This window comes from Nelumbo nucifera, chromosome 4 (genome assembly GCF_055504915.1).
Source record: "Nelumbo nucifera cultivar China Antique chromosome 4, China Antique-T2T, whole genome shotgun sequence".
Lineage (NCBI taxonomy): Eukaryota > Viridiplantae > Streptophyta > Magnoliopsida > Proteales > Nelumbonaceae > Nelumbo > Nelumbo nucifera.
In genome coordinates this window covers 36,146,870-36,165,303 of record NC_142652.1, presented here as the reverse complement: position 1 = coordinate 36,165,303, position 18,434 = coordinate 36,146,870, and positions in this window count along the sequence as shown.

Here is an 18,434-nt window from a genome sequence, read left to right as displayed (position 1 = left end):
CCCATACCTTCTTGTTGAAGTCTACGGGCTTTGCATAAATGAATCACTTGATTTAGCCCACTTACAAAATAGCCCATCAATGCAATTGTTTCACTGAATATGTAAGCCCACTTAACAGAGATTAAAACCTAACAATCTCCCACTTGGGCTACATATGAGATCTGAAACAATTATATTGAAAGAATTCTTTATATGTACACTTCTTATGCTAATTTCTTTAGACTTCTCCTTAGTTTCAATCTGGTCCATCTCCTGTACTAATATGAGACCATGACGACTTTTGTCACATATATGCGTGACTAAACCTTTCATGCTCACCATATCAATGCATTCAATGACATAGATCAAGTATGGATGAGTGGCATGAAAATTACATGCAATGTGATCTCAAAACATGCCTATTTCCAACTGGTTCTACTTTATTCTTTAGAGAGATCAATCAAAATTCACAAACATATTCAGAGATGCAGATGATGGAAAGAGTCATAAACTTTATTATGTGTAAATGTAGACATTCAAAACATGCCTTAATCCATAGAACATCCAAAAGCAAAAGAAAAGAAAACTCCCACTAAATCAAGGTATCATAAAACATGCCTATACCCATACGAGCAGTGTGCTCATGAAAGATCTTAGGTGGCAATCCCTTGGTCAACGGATCCGCTATCATAGAGTTTGTCCCTATACGCTCTATGCAAATCTGACCACTCTGAACTCTCTCCTTAACAGATAGAAACTTGATATCAATATGTTTTGACTTCACAGAATTTCTGTTGTTGTTGGAATACAGAACTGCAGATTTATTGTCACACAATAACTTTAATGGCCTTTCAATGCCATTAATCACTCGCAGCCCCGTGACAATGTTACGCAGCCATATCCCATGATTTGATGCCTCAAAGCATGCTATGAACTCTACTGCCATAGATGAAGGGGCTATAAGCGTCTGTTTGGCACTTTTTCAAGATATAGCTCCTCCAACTAACATGAAAACATACCCCGAAGTGGATCGTTTGCTGTCTTGGCATCCCGCAAAATCAGAATCAGAATACCCAATGATCTCCAAACTATCCAATTTCCTGTAGATTAATATGAAGTCCTTCGTTCTCTGTAAATACCGCATGACCCGTTTGGCTGCTTTCCAATGATCCAATCCTGGGTTACTCAAATATCTGCCCAACAGTCCCACTATAAATGCTATATCAGGATGGGTACAAACTTGAGCATACATCAGACTTCCTATAGCCGAGGCATAGGGAACCTTTTGCATCTCCTTTATTTCAAGGTCTATTTTGGGGCACTGACTGAGACTGAACTTGTCTCCTTTAGCCATAGGCGTATCACCCGGCAAACAACTTTTCATGCCGAATCTGCTTAGCACCTTTTTGATATAGCCCTTTTGTGACAATCCAAGAACGCCTCGAGAGCGATCTAATAGTATTTGTATGCCTAGCACAAAAGAGGCGTCCCCAAGATCTTTCATCTCAAAATTCTTAGTGAGAAATTTCTTGGTTTCGTGCAGCAAGCCTATATCGTTACTTGCCAGCAGTATGTCATCAACATATAGTACCAGGAAGATAAACCTGCTCCCACTGAACTTGTGGTATACACAGTCATCAACCACATTTACCTCAAAACCATATGAGATAATTACTTGATGAAATTTGTGATACCATCAACGAGAAGCCTATTTGAGACCATAGATGGATTTCTTTAATTTGTAGACCATAGACTTTGAATCTTTGGATTCAAAATTTTCTAGCAGAACCATATAAATCGTTTCATCAATGTCTCCATTGAGAAACGCTATCTTTACATCCATCTGATGTAGCTCTAAATCAAAATAAGGTACAAGTGTCATTATTGTCCTAAAGGAGTCCTTCGAAAAAACTGGAGAAAAGGTCTCTGTATAATCAATGCATTTCCTTTGAGTGAAACCTTTGACGACTAGACGAGCCTTATATCTTTCGACATTGCCTCTTGAATCCCTTTTGGTTTTGAATATCCATTTGCAACCAATGGGTTTCGAACCTTCAGGCAACTCGACAAGATCCCAAACGTCATTGTCTTTCATGGATTTCATTTCTTCTTGCATGGCATTGATCCAGTGTTGAGAGTTAGAGCTTCGAAGAGCTTCGCGAAGGTTGATTGGATCATCTTCCGCTAAGCCTACAGGGTCTTCTTGCTCTAGGAGGAACACGATATAATCATCTGGAATCGCGCTTCTCCTTTGTCTGTTGGATCTCCTCAATGGCACTTCTTGAGGTTGTTGAGTTTGTTCTATGGAAGGAACTTCATTGTTGTCTTGAACCAGAATCGCTTCATGAAAAGTGTCAGGGATTGTTGTTTGATCACTGTCGATAATAATATCAGGAAGAGAAATGAATTTCTTTTCTTGCAATACAACTGTTTCATCAAAAGAAACGTTCCTTAATTCTTCCCCTTTAAACTCAACATCTTCAAGAAATCTCGCATTTCCATTCTCAAAGAAGGAGCGGGTAGTGGGATCATAGAACTTGAACCCTCAAGAACGTTCCGCGTATCTAACAAAGTAACAGCTAACTGTCTTAGAGTCCAATTTCCTTTCGTTGGGCCTATAAGGCCTTGCTTCAGCTAGACATCCCCAAATGTGTAGGTTCCTTATGCTGGGCCTTTTCTCAGTCCACAACTCATATGGGGTTTTAGTTACTGCTTTGCTGGGTACTCTGTTAAGGATATACATTGCAGTTTTTAATGCTTCTCCCCAAAGTGATTCAGGTAAAGAAGAATGACTAATCATGCTTCTTACCATGTCCTTAAGTGTCATGTTTCGTCTTTCATCAACACCATTCATGTTGGGTGTACCCGGCATAGTGTATTGTGGGACGATACTGCATTCCTTTAGGAAGTTAGCAAAGGGTCCTGGACGTTGCTCTCTTGATCAATCATATCTACCATAGTATTCCCCACCACGGTCAGATTTGACGGCATTAATTTTCTTACCAAGTTGAAGTTCAACTTCAGCTTCAGCTTTATAAGACTTGAAAACGTCTAGGAATTGGGACTTCTCACTTATCAAATATAGGTACCCATACCATGAATAGTCATCTATGAACGTAATGAAGTACTACTGGCCATTCCATGCAGGCGTAGGGAATGGCCCACAGATGTCTGTATGTATTAGTTCTAAGACTTTCGTACATCTATTGGCACCTATTTTCTTTGTGTTCGTTAATTTTCCCTTAATACACTCAATACAGACTTGGAAGTTCGTTAAATCAAGAGAATCAAGAATTCCATCCGACACAAGCCTCTAAATTCTCTGTTTAGAGATGTGGCCTAAGCGCTTATGCCATAAGGAAGTAGAATTCTCGGTTAAAGACGATCAATTAAAATACTGGTACCAATAACATTTGAATTTAGAGAAATACTAACTTTATTATTTCCAAAACCACAAAAGTAACCAGATTTGTCCAAATGGGAAATAGAAATTAAGTTTCGTTTAAATGACGGAGCTACAAACGTCTCAACTAAATTCAAATAACAACCAGTTTTTAAAATTAATCTAAAATGTCCTATAGCTTCCACAAGAACTTTATTGCCATCGCCTACATAGATGAATCTTCCAATAACATTTGAATTTAGAGAAATATGAACTTTATTATTTCCAAAACCACAAAAGTAACCAGATTTGTCCAAATGGGAAATAGAAATTAAGTTTCGTTTAAATGACGAAGCTACAAACGTCTCAACTAAATTCAAATAACAACCAGTTTTTAAAATTAATCTAAAATGTCCTACAACTTCCACAGGAACTTTATTGCCATCGCCTACATAGATGAATCTTTCAGCATCAGTTGGCGGTCGGCTCCAGATGCAACCCTGCATAGACACACTTATGTGAGTAGTAGCGCCAGAATCTATCCACCAAGTGTCTATAAGTACAGAAGCTAAATTAGCCTCAGAACAAGCTAAAGTGAGAGACGTACCCTTCTTTACACGCCAGGCGGCGTATTTGGGACACTCTTTCTTCATGTGTCCTCCTTTCTTGTAGAAAAAACAGGTGAATCCATCACCTTGCTTCTTCGTCTTTTTCTGCGTGGGTGTTCCATTTGCAGTATCCTTAGTCCTCTTCTTTTTATTATTCTGAGAGGTTGATGCTAAATGAGCACTTTTCGTCTTTTCTCTCTGGATCCTTTCTTCTTCTTGCACACATTGAGAAATGAGATCATTAAGAATCCATTTCTCCTTTTGAGTATTATAAATCACCTTAAATTGATTGAATTGTGCAGGAAGAGAAATGAGAACTAAATGCACGAGAAAATCATCATTTATCTCTAACTTTAGTGCCTTTAGTTTACCCGCAAGATTCGACATCTCCAGTATGTACTCCCTTATATTTCCTTTTCCCTTGTACCTCAGAAATTAGAGTAGCTAAAAGGTTGCTAGTTTCCGCTTTCTCATTTTTGGAGAAATACTGTTGTATTGCCATAAGGGATTCCTTAGCATTATTGCTCTCAAAAATAGAGCCCCGAAACGCTTCCGATATGGAACGTTTCATAATCATCAGACTCATGCGATTAGAGCGATCCCATTTCTCAACTTTGGCCTCATTGGAATTGTCCTCAGCTGGGATGGGTCGCTCCGTCCTTAACGCAAGGTCTAAATCCATGCAGCCGAGAACGATTTCCACATTCTCTTTCCAGATCTGAAAGTTTGTACCATTCAACATGGGAATGGCACTGATTTGAGCAGAAACATTATTTGCAGTTGTTGAAATTGAATAGAGAACAAAAACAACATATAATCAATAATATAAATTACAAAAGCAAGATACCCAGCACAACTTGACATTTAGTGTTTGCACAGAAATTTCACATGATACTCTTAACGCAACAATCAAACATTGATAATAAATCCTGTCAAACAATAGCCTTTCTTTGGACCAACTACTATTCACATGGATAATACCTTTACAATATCAATATTCATCATCGCATGTGTGTTCACTGCCTGGCCAAACATCAACCTTCCTTTGGGCCGACCAATGTCTGCATAGACAATGAACACACAAAATCTTTATATTTCAAATCAAATTAATTTTACACTGCAGAGGCTACTTTGGTAACATGCTGCTTCAATCAACTTAATTTGAAAAAGTGTATTCATCCAAAACTATATCCATCGCATGCATGACAAAGTCAAAATAGATCAAGGTTACTTCCTTGCAAAAAAAAAAAAAAAGAGAAAAACTGACGCATGCAAATTGCTTATGTGCATGCAAATCACGATCCCAAAAGAAAAAAAAAAAAAAAACAATTTTTGGGTCGGTTCTATAGACGCATCGAACCACTGATGCGATTTTTTTTTGGGGTTCTAGAGACGCATCGCAACACTGATGCGTTTTTTTTTTTGGGTTCCAAAGACGCATCGAATCAGTGATGCCTTTTTTTTTGTTCTACTAAAACCGCATTGAATCATCACAATGCGTTTTTTTTTTGTCAAAGCAGCCTTGCTTCATGGCTGTTCGGCAAGCACACACAGCCGAACGATTGTGCTACCTCAATCGAGACGCAATCACAAATAAATCGATTCAAAATAAAAAGTAATCCTAATAATCCAACATGATATAAGGCTCTGATACCACTTGTTAGAAAAAGAAAGGAGCAACCAATCCTAAACTTGTAGAATCATACCAATACCAAACAATATACAAAGAACAAGAAGCCACGTTGCACCCCAAAGTATATCATATTGCAATTATCAAGGAGGTTTGAATATAAATACATGTATCCATCACAGCAGTCAAACCCTTGCGGAATGAGTGATGAATCAATGCTTGGTTGACTGGTGTGGTTTTCCTCAGTTAAATCGTTCCTTCTTCTTTAGGTTTTCTCAGCTCTTTGACTCTAATGGAGTAGAGCAAGGAGGGCGGCTGGATGATTTAACATATTGGGAACCATAACCTAGGAGCCTTTATATTTTGACCCAATAGGATCCCATTAAGCCTATATGGGCCAAAATGTGGTATCCACTCATTAAGCCCCATACCTTCTTGTTGAAGTCTACGGGCTTTGCATAAATGAATCACTTGATTTAACCCACTTACAAAATAGCCCATCAATGCAATTGTTTCACTGAATATGTAAGCCCACTGATCAGAGGTTAAAACCTAACAATTGTTTCTCCATGTCAGAAATCTTTTTTTCGGAAAGCAGTGCCACTCCATGTTGTCGAAAAAAAAATCAGAACAGCATCACTTTTCAAAGCAATTGACCCCTTTGTAGAACACCAAATATCTTGAAAGTGTCTCTTGAAATTTTGATCTTCAAACCAATAGGCTTCAAATCGTTTCTGGACGGATATGACTCATTTCACGTTAAGGTGTTCAAACAAGGAATTCAAAGTTCAAACTAACAAGCTGGAAAATACATCTGGTAGTTGACTGCATTTTCTACAAACAAAAACGTCAACATTCACCTTATCACAACGTTGAAACCAGTTCTTTGAATTCCTCCTAAGTCTATCTTATGCACATCTATGTAACGTGTCATTGAAATGAATATTAAGTAGTGGGGATCGGTGCAATGTATGGGCCTTGTTAGCAAAATTGAAGTATATATAAATAGCCTTCTGACAAAATGATGCATCATAATGACATATTTGTATAGGAAATAGGTTGCAACTGAACAGCCTAAACCCTTATCTAGAAAGGGAATGAATGTTGACTGATTCGCATGGACATCGAATTAATGCACCTAACTGATCAACTCCTAACCAAGAAAATCGACCTCGTGTATGTAGGAAGGCAATATGTCTTCAATCCACCCTTCCCTACTGTGAAACGGAATATACTACCTATTCTCTAAACTATCCTCATGCACTCTTCCCTTAAGCCATCCAGGTCTTCCTAGCCCAAATCTTATAGCAAGCAAGCACTGGAGTTCACCGGCAAGCTCTACCATTTATCTCTTACCTTAGCCAGAAGTTCCCAAATACTCTACGAAAACAACTTTCAAGGGAGTCGAAGAAATAAATGGCGTCAAGCTCGGAAGGCAAAGAAGTGGTTTTGCATGAAAAATACTCACCCTGCATGAAGGATAATCAATGCTCGTATGGACAGCAGAAGCTCATGGATGATGAGTTTCCCTCTTTCGAGCCAGTAGAAGAAGCCCTACGTATTACCCAGCTCACTCTAAAAGGAAGAATATTCACTAGATAGCAGGTTTCGCAAGAAACCCATGTGAAGAATCTATGGAATATTCAATCCTCATTAACTGTAAAATTTATCGAGGGAGGTAACTTAAAGTTTACCTTCGAAAATCTGGTAGATAAAAAGAAAGCCCTCGAGGAGGGCCGTGGTTCTACAGGTCTAGCTGATTACTACTGGACGAATGGTCTGACTCCTTTACGGGAGGAATCGAAAAAGTTTGGACTCAATGTGTATGGTTGCAGATCCACATGATACCAAAAGGCATGGTAGAAGATGGTAGGATATGCTTTCTAGCCCAATCTGCAGGAAAAGTGATCCCAAACCAAGAAAAGGTAAGAACAGGGCTCCTGGAGCGCGAACTCTACGTCAGGAAAAAAATCGTCATAGACCTTCGTCAGCCATTAAACACAGGGAAGTTCATCATCTACAGTGGCAAGCCAGTATTGCTCCACTTTTGCTATGAACAGTTGCCAAGAACATGCGCAAACTACGGGTTGGTGGGCCATGTCTGGACCAACTGCAAGCACCTTGATGCAGCTGTGCAAGATTACGAAGACTACCTGGAAAACCGTCCTATAAACCACCCGGGTGAATGGATGATGGAACCCCCCAGCCACTGTAAGATACGACATAGTGATCAAGGCTTCGACGAAGACTCAGAAGATGGAACCGGCGGTCGGAAAAGGCGTTGTCTAGAATATCCAACTTCAGCTCAAGTGGCGATTCAAAACTCAATAACTCAGACCCAACTTGTTGAGTCGACTCAGCCGAGAGAGGAGAGCAAAAATGCTTCAACACGTGGACAAGGCCTGTCCCCATGTAACCAGCATGCAAAAGTGCAGCTTGGCTTGTACATGCAAAGCCAACTCGCAGCGGAGAATGATAATGATATTTCCCATGCAAAAGCTCTACGTAACCTCCACGTGCCAGTCGCGCCTCTTACTCCACACCATATGCAAACATTCTCATGCATCAATCATACCTCATGCTACCCTTGTTCGAACCCAGCAAACTGGGGACCAGCTCAATGTTGGCACCCCGCAAATAGCCTTACCTACCCATGCACAGCACTTGGACTTACGCACCATGAAGCGTAAGAGAGGCCGTCCTTTCGCATGCACTATCAACGAAGGTCAGCATAACTTAATCACAATATAGAACGGCCAATTAGTCAACTATTTCCCGGAGCCCATACCCCACTCGATGCTTCTAGTTAAGAGAATGCAACCCCTCTTACAAGATATTATCTCTCCATGTCAATCAGGGTTCCTCAAGAATAGACAAATCACAAAAAACATTCTATTGATAAAAGAACTACTGCAAAAGATGAAAACATGGAAAAAAGGTAGAGGTGCAATTGCATTGAAGCTAGACATGTCGAAAGCATTTGACAGAATGGGGAGAAGTTTTGTGATTGAGGTGCTAAGGGCCATGAAATTTCCAGAAAAATGGTGTAGTCTCATTCACCAATGTATTTCCACTCCAAAGTTCTCAATAAAGTTAGGTGGGGAAACATTTGAGCAATTTCATTTGCACAGAAACCTACAACAAGGAGACCCTCTCTTTCCATACCTATTTATAATAGGTATGGAAGTTCTCTCCAACTACTACATGAAGTTACAACACTTAACCAAATACAGGGTATCCACCTAACTAGGAACAACTCTTCGATAACACACCTCTTATTTGCAGATGATTGTATCCTATTCTGTAGAGCTGGCATCAAGCAAGTAAAAGAGCTTAATCAAGTCCTCCATTGTTTTGAAGAGATTTTCAGATAGAAATCAAATCCTAGCAAATCATTAGTGGCTTATAGCACCAATGTGCCAAGGCACCACAGGAAAATATTAGTCAAGTCCTCAGAGTGAAACAACCATTAGTGGGGAATAAATATTTGGGAGTGAGACTAACGTTGAAAGACAGAAGCTAGCACACAGAAGGAACTCTAACAAAGAATACTAACAAAAATTAAAAATTGGAGTTCAAATCTACTATCTTAAGCAAGCAAATCCACGCTTGTCAAGTCGGTCCTACAGTCAATCCCCCAATATCAAATGGCAACAACAATTCTACCCTGAAAATTCCATCAAGTAGTAGACAGATTGTCACGTGACTTCTGGTGGAACTCCCAAAAGAGACATGCAGTCTCGTGGAATAAGCTGTGCCATCCCAAAGCTTGTGGTGGATTAGGTCTCAGGCAAAGTACAAGGATGAATAAAGCTTTATTCAGCAAACAGGTGTGGAGGCTGTTAGCCTCCCCAAACAGCTTGTGGAGCTCACAAATTAAACAGAAATACTTCCCCAATTCCAACCTGTTCAATGCAAGAAAACCAAGAAGTAACAGTTCTCCATGGTGGAGACAAACCCAAAAGCTCCTATCCACTCTAAAACCAAACACCTTGTGGATGATCAAGAACGGTGAAAACATACAGGCATTCCAAGACTCTTGGGTCCCCACCCTAAATGGAGGGATTCCGAAGCCCGCTCCAAATACTCATCAAAAACTGAGTATAAAAGTGAGTGATCTCCTAAGCCCAGAGGGAGCATGGAACCAGGCAGAGCTGCTCCGGTTAGTGGACCAGCAATCAATCCCCCACATAATGAGCATTACACCAAACAATGAGTTAGAGAGAGATACACCCATTTGGAAATTAACCAAATCAGGGAGATTCACAGTAAACTCCATTTACCACTTCCTTCTGAAGTAAGCTCATCATCATCAACATTCTTTGATTGGAAGCTACTTTGGAAGATGAGTATTCCATACCGGTTCCAACTTTTTGTTTGAAAAATGCTATGGGAAGGTATACCCATGAAAGACAAAATCCACCACTGGCTAGGTCAGTCGGATTCATTATGTGTGTGGTACTCAAATGAGGTAGAGACTTTTCATCACCTTTTCTTTCATTGTCATTTTTCACAAGCTGTATGATGTTCAGCCTAGGTTGGACTAAAGCTAGAAGTAATACCAGACCAGCCGGCCCATATAATCCTCTCAAATTGGCACCAAAAACTCAGGTCAGCACATACAAACGAAGTGGCAATAGAGATCATGGGAAGGAGGAGTATGTTGTTTTATCTTATATGGAATGCAAGGAACAAAAAACAATTTGAAAATGTCACATATACCCCACAGGAAATCATAAAGAAATGGAGAACCTACATACCACTAGAAGAATGGAAAGACTTGAGCAGCTGTGCTAATGTACATTTTCCAGAAAACCCACCTAGGGGAGTAGCTACCATGCAAATTGATGGTTCTTATGATCCTATTACAAGAAGTGCAGGACGAGCTTTCATCCTCCAACAGTCACCAAGAGAAGAAACCATATATGAAGGAGCACCATGCTGGGCAGTCAGCCCCTATGATGCAGAGTTAAAGGCACTAATTTCAGGTTTAGAGGCAGCACACAGGTAGAAATTATCTTCGGTAGCAGTATACAGCGACTCCATGCAACTTAAGTCTTTTTTGCAGGACATCACAAAGCCAAAGCTTTGGGTTGAAAAGCTTCATCAACCGCGGTTAGCCAAGCTTCTGAAAGCTTTTACTAGTCTTTTTTCGTCATATGTAAATAGAACCAACAATCAGGCCGCGCACATCCTAGCATATACAGCCTGTAAATCCGTGATATCTATAGTTCCTTCTAAAAACAAAAGGATGGGTGTAACTTTAAGTTACGTAAATGAATGAAGCTTCCTCTTACTTAAAATAAATAAATAAATAAATAGCCTTCTGAAATTTCTAATTGAACCAAATCAATCCAATCCAAGCCAATTCAAGTATTATATTTTTGAGACTTAGAAAAAAAAAAGGTATTGTATTTTTTAATTATGTTTAGTTGTTCTAACCAGAATCAAATTTGAAACCCTAGTGAGAATGGCTAATCTTGCATACAAATATCAGGAGGTCAAATTAAATGGTAAATTCGACTTTACCCACCCTTACATCTTAGGTTCGGTCAGGATTATTAGGATGTAGGATCAGCCTAGAGTTTTGGTTATTTAACCCAAATTGAGTGTAGTTTTGGCTGACCTAGCCCATTAAGTCATAATACCCCTACATATATAAAGGGCATTCTTGTATTTTGGTCCAACTTCTAACTACTAAATTTAAAGTTTATGATTTCTTTCTATGTTTGTTTTAACCCAAATCGGATGTGGGGGTTAGGTTCGAGTTTTGATTATTTAACCCAAGTCAGGTTTTAGTTTAGGCAACCCTCAGCCCATCAGGTCATAACACCCCTACATATAAAGGGTATTCTTGTAATTTTGTTTGATTTCTAATCCCTAACTTTGTATATGATTTATTTCACTTTTTGTTATTTTTTTTTCTCACATTGGAGAAAAGATACCTTGAAATCCATTAACCAAAATTTTCAACTAAAATTAACGGCTCTTAAGTTTTCAAAAAATTTCACCAAAAAAAAAAAATACAATCCACAAAACAAGTTGGGCCAATATCAAGTTGAACCCTACATGCCAGGGCAAGTTCACAAAATGCATAGTATTGAGACGGGTTGGGTTGGGTTTGAGTGGAAGCATGAGAGTGTCAAGTTATGGTCGAGTGAAACCCATGCCACAACCCGCACAACCCTATAGGGTGGTTCAACATGATACCAACCCAACCTGTCTTGGCAGTCTTTCAATTGTATTTTTTGTGGCACATTTTGAAAACTTAAGATCCATTAATTTAAGTTGGAAATTGGTTTATGGGTTATTGGGTTCGCATCCTTATTCTCCTAAGCTCTATCTTTATTATATATGGACTTTTTTTGGAGAAAATGAAGTAGAAATAGTCCTATGACATTCTTAAATAGGTGTCATCATGGGCTAGGTTAGGTTATAGGCCTACCATAAAGCATTATTAATGTAACTATTTTAAGTGGAGTTTAAATTAATAAAAAATAGTTTTAAAATCAATAAATTTCTCATAGAAAATTAATTTTATAAGACTTTTTATTAATTTTATTTAGAAAATTAATTTTATTTATAATATTTATACTTTAATTAGATTTTTAATTAATAAATTTATTATTATTATTATTATTAACAAATTTGAAATAATTTTTACAATTTTATAATTTTTAAATATGACTTAAGATTGTTTAACCGCATAAATAAGTTAACTAAATAAATTGGTAAATAAGTTACCTAATTAAATATATAATTTAAAGCATTGGCTAGTTAAATCATTTGCATTTACACCTTTTGTATAACATATGGAGCTATATTGGCATCAAACCATTAGACCCATATGTAGTATGGGTCCAAACTCAAAACGGTCATATATCTAGACTGATTCACTTGCAAAACAAGGAGTTTCTTGAGATACTTTATTTTGGGCTTCAGTGTAATTTCTTTTGTACTTATAATTCTGTAATTAGTTTTAAAGGAAATGTCGCATCTTGTGCCTTTTCATGGGTTTCATGTAACTCTTATTTGCTGGTTTAATAAAATTTCACTCATTTATCAAAAAAAAAAAAGGGAGAGGTTAGCCCAAGTCTGGACCAACTAGGCCCACAAATGCACATTGGCTGGTCTTGTTCAGTCCTGGTCTGGGCCTAAATGTTTGGGCCTTCTTAATTTTTAGGGTTGAGTGACTTGAGTCCAGGCTTAGCCCTTGGGCAACGTGAGCCTAATCTGCCATTAAATTGATAACTTAATTACACCATTTAGTTAATTTAAAAATTGAAATTAACTTAACTAAGTTAGGTGAAGTAAGTTAAGTGAATTAGTTTAGTTAAGTTAATTCAGTTTCTTAAGTTTTTTAATTTGAAAAATATTCCAATTATTATTACATTTTTTATCATCTAAATATTTATAAAAGATATTTTAGTAATATTCCAATTGTTCTCATCATGCGAAATATTTGATAATTTATTTTCTCACAAGGAAAAAAGAATATTTCTTTCTTTATATAGTGGCAAAGAAAAAAAAAAGATAAAGCAGAAGTAAATTCTTTTTTATGGAAAAATAGAAGTAAATAGGGTTCCTTCAATGCAAGGCTGTTTGTACCAGATTTGGAATCCCAAATGTCTAAGCGGATCTTGGTTATGGCTTAACTACATATATTCAACGTTAATATAATAGGTAACTTGACATTATAAAACGGGTTGTAGAACTGGATTTGGGTAACCTTTGTTTTATCTCATAATGGTCCCTTCATGACCCGTTTTACATCATCATCTTCACCCGTATCCTCCAAAACGGGTTTGGACAGCAGGGGTGAAAGACACTAGGATCTACAATGTGGATTGACTTTAGAGAGCCATAGAGAAGGAAGATGAAACGGAAGAAGAAAATTTTGTTAAATTGGGATGCTTGTGCTAAGATACCCCTCGTCACCCTTGTTTGCCCTCTCCATTCAGAACATATGAAGGATCCGTTTATGTGATAGTAATTATGCAATTTTACCCAAGGTGGTAGACCAACAGTGGAACATTACAAAGGAAAAAATAACAACAATGAATCATATAAGAACTAAGAAGTTTGATAGAACGTTGAAGTAAAATAATAAAAAATAGTTTGATAGAACGTTACATGGTTCGAAGGGTATAAGGAGGTAAATGATTGGCTTGTTCTGAAACAATAAACATAGACGAAGGGGAGTAAGGAAATTTCTAAGTGTTATTTTCTCACCTAAGAAGTCTCAGAAAAGGAAAGCAAGCAGCTCACAAATTTGGTTTGCCTTAAATGAAGAGGGTGTGTAAATGGGTGGGGCAAGTAAACAAATCAGATTTTTGGTTCTGGCAATTCTTAAACTTTGTGAAAACGCCAATTTTGATTTTAATGTTGTGTTTAGTTGCAGTGCAATTTTATTTGTACTAGTATAAATGTATGAGAGTGTAAATAAAAAAATGTAAATTTTGGTTTAATTTTATTTTGGGTTTTACTTTATTCTGCTTTAGGTCTTATTTTATTTCATTTTTAATACAATCAAGCAAAGTAAAGTAAAATTTGAAACAAAATTAAATCAAAACTTGCAGTCAAATCATTTGCACTATCATAGTTTTGCACTGAAACCAGACACAGCATAAAGAATTTAAAAGGCCATTTTCGACCCCAGACATTGGAGAAAAGGCCAACCATATGCAAAATCAGACAGCATTTAAAATGGCATTGACAGATCTGTTAAATAACAAACAAAATAATAAAAATTGCTGACGTAACATTATATATTCAAGTAAATTTGTCTAACCCTCCTCTCGAACCAAATATACAATTTTCTTTTTCCTTAGGACCAAGGGGGCATTTTTTTTTCGGATTCTAAGAGGGGGAAAAGTTGGTCAATGGGATTTTGGTTATCATTGACCAAGAATTTCATGCTCAGTTTTCAAATTTATGTGGGGACTAGGGAAAGTTTATTTTCCTAGATTTCACTTACTATACCCTTTTTAATAATGGATTTTTATGGATAAAATGGTCATTGCCTTATTTACATGAGAAATAAAAGAACATGAGTAAATGCACTTGCACAGGTAAGTGTTTCCCAAGAAAAACTTATCCACATAACTGCATTTATTTAAGTAACTTACCAAAAAGTGAATGGGGCTCAAAAGTAAGCTTGAAAAATTATTGTACTTGAAATTAATATTTAGGTAACAGATCTCTAGCGAACTCAACTGGCTGTCAAATAATTAAATAAAAATATCAATTATAGGTGGGTCCCATTTGTTTAGGTCTCTCTCTCTCCCCCTTCTTCTTCTTATTCTTCTTCCCTTGCTCTCTCCTTTGCCTAACCTCCAATTTAACCAAATCTACAATTTTCTTCTTAGAAAGGAAAATACTCACGTATGTGTTAAGCTATTGAACAAAGCTTGAAAACTGTTGTGCTTGAAATATTTTGGTAGCAGTTCTCTAGCGAAATTAGTTGGCTGTCAGACGATGAAAGTGAAACTATTCTCATTCCACAAAATCACATTGTCAATGAAAAGATCATCCATGAGCTGGTATGTTTTTGTAAAAAAAAAAAAAGGTGTTGGTTAGACCTTTGCCCATCAGTAGCAATTGATTCGCCCATCTATTCCACCAGTGGTAGAGCATGGCCTACAACAATCCCTCACCTTACACCCAAAATCAAATCTTAAAAAATTTGAAAAATCTAAAATCAAAGAAAGAATAAGGAACTACCAGTTGCTTACAACAATCAAGAGAAGAAAAGAAACTCTTATCAGCAAGAAGTGATGGAAATTTCTTGGAAAATGGTGTGGTGGTGGAGAGAGAATTGGGAGGTGGGGGTGGGGGGGTTGCTCATTAAGGTGGAGGTGCTCCTCGCCAGGAGGGAGAAAAAACAGAATCCTCCCATGACAAATTACTAAGTGAGCTAGATGAATAAAGGCATAGAAAACACAGAGGCTAACAAAATCTCAAAAATGCAAATGATAAATTGGCCAAAAATCACCGGTACAAATGAAAATTCATTAGCCAAAACTAGGTTGCAGGAGAAATTGAAAGAAAATAAACAAGTGGCAGAATGTAAAGGAAAAGGGGCACTTTTGGTAGTGTCATCTCCATTGTTGAAAGGAAATAAGGAAGAGAGAGATAGTGTGAGAACTGGGGAACAAGTGGAGAATTTTAAGTGCGACTCAGCTATAATTAATTTTTTTATTAATTAATTATTAAATACAAAATTATTTGTATTTTTATTCTTGGTTTCATATGAATATAAAAAAAAACCAAGTGGGATCCACTTGTAATTTATCAGTTTTTTTACTTGAATAATGCCACAACAGTTTTTATTATTTTGAGTAAATTACAAAGACCTCTTCTACTATGGGGTTTGTGACAAAGACCCCCTGTATTTTATTTTACGATAAAAACCCCCCTGTACTGAAACAAAAACCCCTTCAACCGTTATAATACTTTTTAATCCCCATACTACACTTATAATAACTATTCCGAATACTGTTAATCTTCCCCTACCTTCCCTCACATTTGCTCCGGAAAATCACACTCACCGATCACACACTGTATACAATAACGAAGTAAGGAAGTACAACTCTCGGATTGAAAAAAACTTAGGGATAATTTAAGTGATTTTTTTAATCCATCTAATTTGGATTAAGTATTTTACCCAAATTTGGAGCGTATATGAAGTTTGCCCTCATGTAGTGCAGAGAAATAGAGCGTCATGATCATCTTATTTTCTACTACAACAGAAGATTTTTCAATATTCAGTTAAAGAGTCCTGCTTCAATATTTTTGCCTCGAGCATGGTAGCAGAGGAACACTGTCTGTTTGTAGCAATGCTGCAGTGGAAATGGCTGCTAAAGACGGAGAGTTAAGGATCTTCATGGTCTCTGGAGAAATTTCAGGAGATGTCAAAGCTTCTCGTCTCATGGCGTCTCTTAGAAGCTCTGTCCATTCCCAATCCGTTTCACCGGCGTCAAAGGGTAAGCTAGCCTTCTTATGTTCTGATCTTAACCAATGTTTCACCAACTTCGTTCATCTGGATTCAACACGAAATTGTGAAGTAGGTATCAATTAATTGAGCAATTTATGTTGATGGCATCCGATTGTAAACTAGCCTTCTAAAATCCTTTGCCCTTTTTTTCATAGTTGCCTTTTCCACATCTTCATCACATCCGATGATTCCGATGCGACCCGCCACAACTCGGCACACCAGTATGGCACGCTTCACATTCGTGAAGGTGAATTCCTCTTCGATCTCATCAGGCAGCGCCATGTGTGCTCTCCAACTGCTCGATAGCGTCAATATGCCGTCCATCTTGGCGGAGAACCCCGACCTTATGATCCCGCAAATATTGTAGTACTGTTGAGTGCAAAGACTAGAATTCCCGTTGATTCCCAAATCACAAACAAAAGTCGAACTCTCAACAATTCGTCACCATCTGCAATGCACCTTTCATCTCGTTTTCTAACCCCGTTTCAAAGATGATTTGAACGATATTTTTCCAATGAGTCGCCATCCGCGAGCTCTGAAATGGCCTGCTTGAGAGATTGGTGTTGTTCGAGAAATTGGTTTGAGGGGGTGGTGGGGGAATCTCTCCGCATACAGAGAAGGGGAATATATCGCTTCGGAGGGGAAACGAAGATTGGTCGACCGAGCTATCGGGCTCATTACGAGAAGGAATTGCTGTGACGATCTCGCGGATGATAAAGCTGGTGTTGTGGGGTGGGTTTCAATTTCTTTCTTCCAATTCTTAAAGAGAAGATTGTTTGAGATATGACCAAGATGAACAATATGGAAATTAAAAAATATTGTAAAGGCGTTTTTGGACCAAAGGCTAACAGAAAGGGTCTTTGTCTCACGGTCATAGTACAGGGGGGTCTTTGTCACAGACCCATGGTATAAGGGGGGCTTTCGTAGTTTATCCTATTATTTTATTTGTTATTTAATGGATTTGTCTGTATCATTTCAAATGGTGTCTATTTTTGCCTACAATTGACCTTATCTCCAAAGTTTGGGGTTGAAAATGGCCCTTTAAATTCTTTAGGATCAAAATTGGCCTTTTGGCAAAATTTAGGGGTTGCTAGAGCCAAAATGCCAAAGCAAATCTATATAATGTAGATTGATGGAGAGGGAATCCTTTTTGGAATAGGAAGCATCTCTCACTCTCTAAAAATATTGCCCGTGATTTTTTGGCATCTATCTATCTATCTATCTATCTATATATATATAAAGAGGAGAGGTGAGGAATCCTCTCACCGTAGAGCTTACATGTGGCTCCTCCTACTCTCCTTTTTCACACATGTTCATATTTATTTTTAAATGAAATCACTAAAAATATAACAAGACAAAATTAAAACCTTGATGGGTCTTTATTATCTCTCATAAATTTCATATTTACTCTATAATAACACCATTTTCTCTCTCACCTTAACGGTCAATGTTTGTAACATCTCCCCCCCCCCCCTATTAAATCTCTCATTTCCTCTCAAATCTCTTTTAATCTCCTTTAGCTTTATCTAATAAAGTAACGGTGTCAATTACATAGATTGGGTTAGGTTAAAGGCCAACCTAAACATAAACCTTAGCTTGGACCCAAATTTGCCCACCAATACATGGGGTGAATCAATTTTCTTCTTGTATAAAAGTTCAAAAAAACCATTTCTCCTAAAAACTGGTGACCAAAGTGGTTCCATTTTGGGTCAGTTTTTAGAACTTCTTAATTGGCTTAATTTACTTATTTAGATTGATTAGCTTTGTTTATTAAATTTAACTAAATAACTTTACTTCCTTAATTAATTTAATTTACTTATTTAATTGCTTAATTTACTT